Raw genomic sequence first — 7,835 nt, 5'->3', positions numbered from 1 at the left:
ACATCATCGATCCTTCCCATGGGTATCTTGACAGTAGAATCCGCAAGATGCAAATTAAGAGAACACTCTTCAATCTCATGAAAACCAAGAATATCACATAAAGACTTTGGAATCACGGAAACACTAGCACCCAAATCACACAAAGCATTGCACTCATAGTTTTCGATCTTGACTTTTATAGTAGGTTCCCACTCATCATGAAGTTTTCTAGGTATAGAGACTTCTAATTCGAGCTTCTCTTCAAGAGATTTCATCATAGCATCTACCATATGCGCGGTAAAGGCTTTGCTTTGGCTATAAGCATGTGGAGAGTTTGCAATGGATTGCATCAAAGAAATGCATTCAAACAAGGAGAAATTATCATAATTGAATTCCTTGAAATCCAAAGTGGGAGTTTCATTACTACCCAAAATTTTGATTACTTCTACTCCACTCCCCACACCTTTATCATCAAGATAGGTGGACTCCGAATCATTGGGGCGTTTTCAACCAAAGTGGATTCATATCCAGCCCCTCCATGAATAGGTTTGACACGCGAAAACAAAGATTCAAGAGGAGACACACCAAGCACTTTAAGATCTTCGTGATTTGCATCACTAGAACGCACCCTTTTAAACCATTCATGCCTAGCTCGAATTTGGGCGGTTCTTTCTTTGCTCTCATTCATGGAGACACGTATAGCTTTCAAAGTTTCATCCAAGTTGACCTTGGCAGGAGCGCATATAACTTTGAAAGCATCAATATCACAAGACATCCTATCAACGCTCTTAGCCAAATCGTCTATTTTGAGTAGTTTTTCCTCTATGGACGCATTGAAAATCTTTTGAGAGTTGATGAACTCTTTGATATTACTCTCTAAATCAGAGGGTAATTTGTTGTGATTTCCATAAGTGTTGTTGTATGAATTGCCATAGTTTTTAGAGGAGTTACTAGGAAAAGTCCTAGAAACATAGTTTCCTCTAAAAGCATTGTTGTTGCCAAAATTGTTCCTACCAACAAAATTCACGTCCAAACTAGCGTTGCTACTCTCAATCAAAGAAGATAGTGGCATGTCATTAGGATCTACAGTAGCATTTCTACTAGCAACCAAATTCATCAACTCGTCCATCTTAGCACTAAGCGAGTTAATCTCTTCTATAGCGTGTACCTTTTTGCTAGCAGGTGACCTTTGAGTGTGCCACTGGGAGTACTTGGTCATGATATTGTCTAGGAGCTTTGTAGCCTCTCCTAACGTGATTTCCATGAACGTTCCACCTGAGGCGGAGTCCAAGATATTGCGAGAAGCGAAATTCAAGCCAGTGTAAAAGATTTCTATAATCATCCACAAACTCAAGCCATGAGCGGGACAATTTCTAATCATAAGCTTCATCCTCTCCTAAGATTGTGCAACGTGTTCATGATCAAGTTGCTTGAAATTCATGATATCGTTACGTAAGGAGATGATCTTAGCCGGCGTAAAATACTTGTATATGTAAGCATCTTTGCACTTATCCCAAGAATTGATACTATTTTTAGGCAAAGAAGAAAACCAAGTTTTTGCGCGATCTCGCAACGAGAAAGGAAAAAGTTTCAACTTAATCACGTCATTATCCACATCTCTTTTCTTTTGCATATCACAAAGCTCAATGAAGGTATTGAGATGGGATGCGGCATCTTCACTAGGAAGGCCCGAGAATTGCTCTTTCATAACAAGATTCAGCAAAGTTGCGTTGATTTCATACGATTCCGCACTAATGGCGGGAGCAATCAGAGTACTAATAAAATCATTATTATTGGTACTCGAGAAGTCGCAAAGTTTGGTGTTTTCAGCCATGATGACTTCAACAAACAAAAAGCACACAAGCAAGAAAGAAAACTGGCAAAGGAAAACGGCAAAGGCAAAAGAAAACGGCAAAGGAGAAAGGCAAATGAAAACGGCAAATGTGAAGTGGGGGAGAGGAAAACGAGAGGCAACTGGCAAAAAAGTAAATGCAAGAGATGATTTTGTGAGACCTAATTGGATAGATCTCTCCTTCCCCGGCAACGGCGCCAGAAATACTTCTGCTACTTCAACAAAAGACCTTCCAGCGGCGCCAGAAATACGTGCTGACGGGAGACGTCTTGATTCTCCTCAACAACGGCACCAGGAATCCTTCTGCTACGACTACGCCTTAAGGGACTTCCTAGGAAAATATGTAAAGGATTTCCCCCGTGGCCTTGGAGCCTTGCGTTGGTGTTCCCTCGAAGCGGAAAGGGTGATGTAGCGCAGCGGTGGTAAGTATTTCCCTCAGTTTGAGAACCAAGGTATCGATCCAGTGAAGGAGTATCACAAGAGCCTGCACAAACACAAAAAGCTTTCTCCCAACGCTATGAAGGGGTTGTCAATCCCTTATAGATTGTTCGCCAAGTGAGAACTGAAAGCAACAAAGTAACAAAGCGAAGTAAAAGCGAAAGTGGAAACGATAGGTGTGAATAGACCCCGGAGCCGTAGTGTTTACTAGTGGCTTCTCTCATGAAAGCAAGTAGACGGTGGGTGAAAAAATTACTGTCGAGCAATTGATAGAACCACACAAAGTCGTGACGTCATCTATGGCAATGATTATATCTATGGGCATCACGTCCAAAACAAGTAGACCAATACTTTCTGCATCTACTACTATTACTCCACACGTCGACCGCTATCCAGCATGCATCTAGTGTATTAAGTCCAAAAGAACATAGTAACACCTTAAGCAAGATGACATGATGTAGATGAACAATCTCATATCTACGACAAAGCCCACCTTGTTACCCTTGATGGCAACTACACGATGTGTGCCTTGCTGCCCCTACTTTTACCGGGAAAGATCACCACACGGTAAGAAACCAAAACCAAGCACTTCTCCCATTGCAAGAATCATAGATCTAGTTGGCCAAACAAAACCCAAGACTCGAAGAGACTTACAAGGATATCAAATCATGCATATAAGAAATCAGCAAAGACTCAAATATATATCATAGATAATCTGATCACAAATCCACAATTCATCGGATCTCGACAAACACACCACCAAAGAGGATTACATCGGATAGATCTCCATGAAGATCATGGAGAACTTTGTATTAAGATCCAAGAGAGAGAAGAAGCCATCTAGCTACTAACTACGACCCGTAGGTCTGAAGTGAACTACTCACGAGTCATTGGAGGGGTGATGATGTCGATGTACAAGCCCTCCAACTCCAAAGTCCCCTCCGACAGGGCACCGGGAAGGGTCTCCAGATGAGATCTCGCGGAAACGGAAGCTTGCGGCGGCGGAAAAGTATTTTCGTGGATCCCTTGATTTTTTTCTGGATTTTAGGGAATATATAGGCGAAGGATCTAGGTTAGGGGCCGCCAGGGAGGCCACAAGCCTGCCATCCTCCGCCCCCTGGTGGCGGATGGGGGGCTTGTGGGCTCCCTGTAGCCCTCCTGGCTTGGCCCACAAGCCCGTGATCTTCTTTCGTTCGGGAAAAATTTAATTCAGGGATTTTATTCCGTTTGGACTCCGTTCCAAAATCAGATATGAAAAGAGCCAAAAACACCGAAAAAACAGGAACATGCACTTGGCACTGAATTAATAAGTTAGTCCCAAAAAAGTTATAAAAGGTAGATAAAACATCCAAAGATGACAAGATAACAGCATGATACCATCAAAAATTATAGATATGTTTGAGACGTATCAATGTCCTCGTGAAAGGACTTAGAGATGGAGCCATCGCACCTTGGTGGCGACTCAAAGGGGGTGAGCGAAAGCGAGACTCAGATTTACCCAGGTTCGGCCCCTCGTGAGGAGGTAAAAGCCTACGTCATGCTTTATGTGAATTAATGGTGGTTTCGATTACAAGGAGGGCGTAACTCGCCTGAACTAGCTCTCGATTCTCTCTCACTCGCCTGACCCCTCCCTAGGACTTGCCTTTATGTACAGGTCAAGACCCTAGGGTTTACAAAGTCCTGCCATTCTACTCTTTGTATCTTTCCTTATCTCTAAGTCGTTGTATCCTCCACGATCAGGAGCTTCCTTGATATCCCATCATCCAGACGATCTCTTGAACCGCCTTTCAACTCCTGGGCCATGGAGCGTGCAACTAATGGTGAGTCGCCCCTTGGGTGACCCGGCCCATTAAGGGCGGGTTACCCATAGGTAATATCCCCAACAATAACCGTCTGTTGGGTCATAACTGTCTGCCAGGTCATACCGCGGGGTATATCCCCGACATTAGCCCCCAGGTTAGCTTGAATTTATTCATGATAAGCTCCTGAAATAAGAATAGCAGATATGCTAAGTGACCGGCTCTCTCCCTTGGCCGGTTTATGAAGTGGCTACTCAGAAATCCGGTATCTTGTTCATATGAATGAGTCGTCTTCACAATCATCTTGCAGGCCCATGTCCTTTGCAAAATAAATACATATGTCATTGAGTCGGCCTCCAATGCTTTGGCTTGATGAAAATTTGGGGAATAAGAAATCCACACAATGTTGAACCAGCTTCTCTTGCTTTGGCGGGTTATGATTGACAATGGCGGGCCATGATTGCTAATGGCGGGTCATGATTGTTGGTAACACCCCGTCAAACAACTGAACTCCAATTGACTTGATCAAAGTATTGGGGATAAAGAAATTCATGCGATGTTGAGCCGGTCTCCCAATACTTCACCTCCATGACGAAACGAAATGTGCTCTTCAATTTTTTGATATATCCATATTACCTGTAGCCCCCAAGGGCCGGGTCATAAGTGTGTGATGGGTCGGGTATTCAATTTGAACCTCATGATCTATGAAAAAACTCGGTGTTGTAGCCCCCAAGTGCCAGGTTGTCTTGCCTGCGGCAACCTGGGACTTTAGAAATTATGATCTGAATAGTGTAGCCCCCAAGTGATGGTTCGATAGCTTGCGGTGACTCGGGACTTCCACGTTCTTCTCCTTTGAAAATAAAACATCATATGATGTAGCCCCCAAGGGCCGGGTCATTATGCAATAATGAGCAGGGACTTTGTAAATCTGATGATGGAACCTTGAGCAGCAATGTGTAGCCCCCAAGGACCGGGTCATTATAAAAATGATGAGACGGTGCTTCCTTGAATCCATACTTGAATAAAAGAGCGATATGTAGCCCCCTAGGGCCGACTTCGCTCCTTGAGGTAGTCGGGTCTAATGATGATGTGATGATTTGAAAGAGCAGTTTGCATTAGCCCCCAAGTGTCATGGCGCATGCTTGCAGCGACATGGGACTTTCATACTTTGATGTAATCTTGATTTGAATAATGTAGCCCCCAAGTGCCAGATTCTGTGTGTGCAGCGACTTGGGACTATTCCTTCCATTGTAGAATCATATCCACTCTCATGATACCTTTATGATGAAAGCAATCCTCGGCCGTGGTTGCAATGTGATCCTGCAAATATATGTTTGAGAAATCCATAAGTGTTGTAGTTTACTACAGAGCACAAGTTGAAGAAATCCAAGAACCAGTCAATTAGATGACTTGGCATTATATGTGATAGGGCGGCTCTTTCACAATGGTCAATTCTTCCGAGCTGGCTTAAAAACCCCAATCATTTAACACTGGTTATGATAAACCATGATGAAAATCCAGCCAAATGGGCTATTCAAAGATTTATTTGCACCTACAAGAATTTATGCTTTGACCCGGTTTGAAGACCGGCATGATATGTATGTACGATGAATGATGCAATGCAAGATGTTGCATGTATATGATAGAATAGTGTTGGATACACCATAGCCAGCTCATTGAGTCTCGGCGGGTAAGACGGGCTCTCAAGGCTCTAGTGGTACCCAAAAGAGGTTAAGCCGGCTCAGTGAGTCACGGCGGCCGACTCAGTGAGACACGGCAGGTTATAAAACTTTTATGAAACCTTGTGGCAATGCCACAAAGATAGTCATAAAATTCATCGGCTCGATGAGTTGCGACAGGATAGGACGAGTTTGCAAAACTCTAGTGGTACCCCAAGAAGGCTTTTGCAATAGCCCAAGTTATTTAGACCGGCTGATCAGGCGCAAGTCAGGATTCAGTGAAGCAGGTTCAGTGAACCAATGGTTTGTCTATTTTCCATGCGTGGGCTCTTGCCAGTACCTTTCATGTTTTAACCAAGGCAAGTTCAGGGTCCAGAAGCGGATTGTCTCGCTAAGAGTACATGGGACCATAGGGCGATTTGTCCCACATACAGTCCAGTATAACCATTTGTAATATGTTAATTTTTCGCTAGCCAAGAGGGTATTTAGGCTGAACTCAGTGAGTGGAAGCCCCCAAGTGACCTATGATTAGGGAAAAGCCAGACATAGGATTGCAGAAGCGTATACGCTCTTACTGCAAAACGATTGGGAACTGGTAGCCCCCAAGTAAGCCGGCTTAATTCGCAAAACCATATAAGGCGCCCATGTTTGAACCGTGCAACGTGGGAACTTTGGTCCTCTTTGGCTTACCAGTATCCAGTTTTGAAATAAGTGCAGTGATAACCCACAAGTATAGGGGATTGCAACAATTTTCGAGGGTAGAGTATTCAACCAAATTTATTGATTCGACTCAAGGGGAAGCCAAAGAATATTCTCAAGTATTAGCAGTTGAGTTGTCAATTGAACCACACCTGAAAGATTTAGTATCTACAGCAAAGTATCAGTAGCAAGGTAGTATGATAGCAGAGTAGCAACAGTAACCAGAAGCAGCAAAGTGACATTGGTAGCAGCAAGGTAACAGCAGTAGCAACAGAGTAACAGTAGCAGCAGTGACAGCAGTAGTAGCAAAGTAATGTAGCAAGGACCAGCAGGAAAAGACTCGTAGGCATTGGATCGGTGATGGATGATTATGCCGGATGCTATTCATCATGCAACAGTTATAACACAGAGAGATAAGTAACTAGCTCCAGTTCGTCAATGTAATGTAGGCATGTATTCCGTATGTAGTCATACGTGCTTAGGGAAAAGAACTTGCATGACATCTATTGTCCATCCCTCCCGTGGCAGCGGGGTCCTAATGGAAACTACGGGATATTAAGGTTCTCCTTTTAATAAAGAACCGGACCAACACATTAACACTTGGTGAATACATGAACTCCTCATACTATGGTCATCTCCGGGAGTGATTTCGGCTATTGTCACTGCGGGGTTGCCGGGTCATAACACATAGTAGGTGACTAGAACTTGCAAGATAGAATCAAGAACACGCATATATTGGCGACAACATAATAGGTTCAAATCTGAAATCATGGCACTCGGGCCCTAGTGACAAGCATTAAGCATGGCAAAGTAGTAGCAACATCAATCTCAGAACATAGTGGATACTAGGGATCAATCCCCGTCAAAACTAACTTGATTACATGATAGATCTCATCCAACCCATCACCATCCAGCAAGCCTACGATGAGATTACTCACGAACGGTGAAGATCATCATGGAATTGGCGATGAAGGAAGGTTGATGATGACGATAGCGACGATCTCCCCTCTCCGAAGCCCAAAACGGACTCCAGATCTGCCCTCCAGATGAAGAACAGGAGGTGGAGGCGCCTCTGTATCATAAAACGCGATGAACTCTTCTCCTTGATTTTTTTCCGGACGAAAGGGACTAAATAGACCTGAGATGGGAGGCGGTGGAGCTTCGTGGGCCCCACAAGCCTGCCAGGCGTGGCCAGGGGGGGCCGCACCTGGTGGGCTTGTGGGCTCCACGCTCTACTTCCTTCGTTGATTCTTGCGCTAGTATTTTTTATATATTTCACAAAAATTCTCCGTAAATTTTCAAGTCATTCTGAGAACTTTTATTTCTGCGCAAAAACAACACCATGGCAATTCTGCTAAAAACAGCATTAGTCCGGGTTAGTTCCATTCA

This window comes from Hordeum vulgare, chromosome 4H, assembly GCF_904849725.1.
Source record: "Hordeum vulgare subsp. vulgare chromosome 4H, MorexV3_pseudomolecules_assembly, whole genome shotgun sequence".
Taxonomy (NCBI): domain Eukaryota; kingdom Viridiplantae; phylum Streptophyta; class Magnoliopsida; order Poales; family Poaceae; genus Hordeum; species Hordeum vulgare.
Note: the sequence above shows the minus strand (reverse complement) of the source record.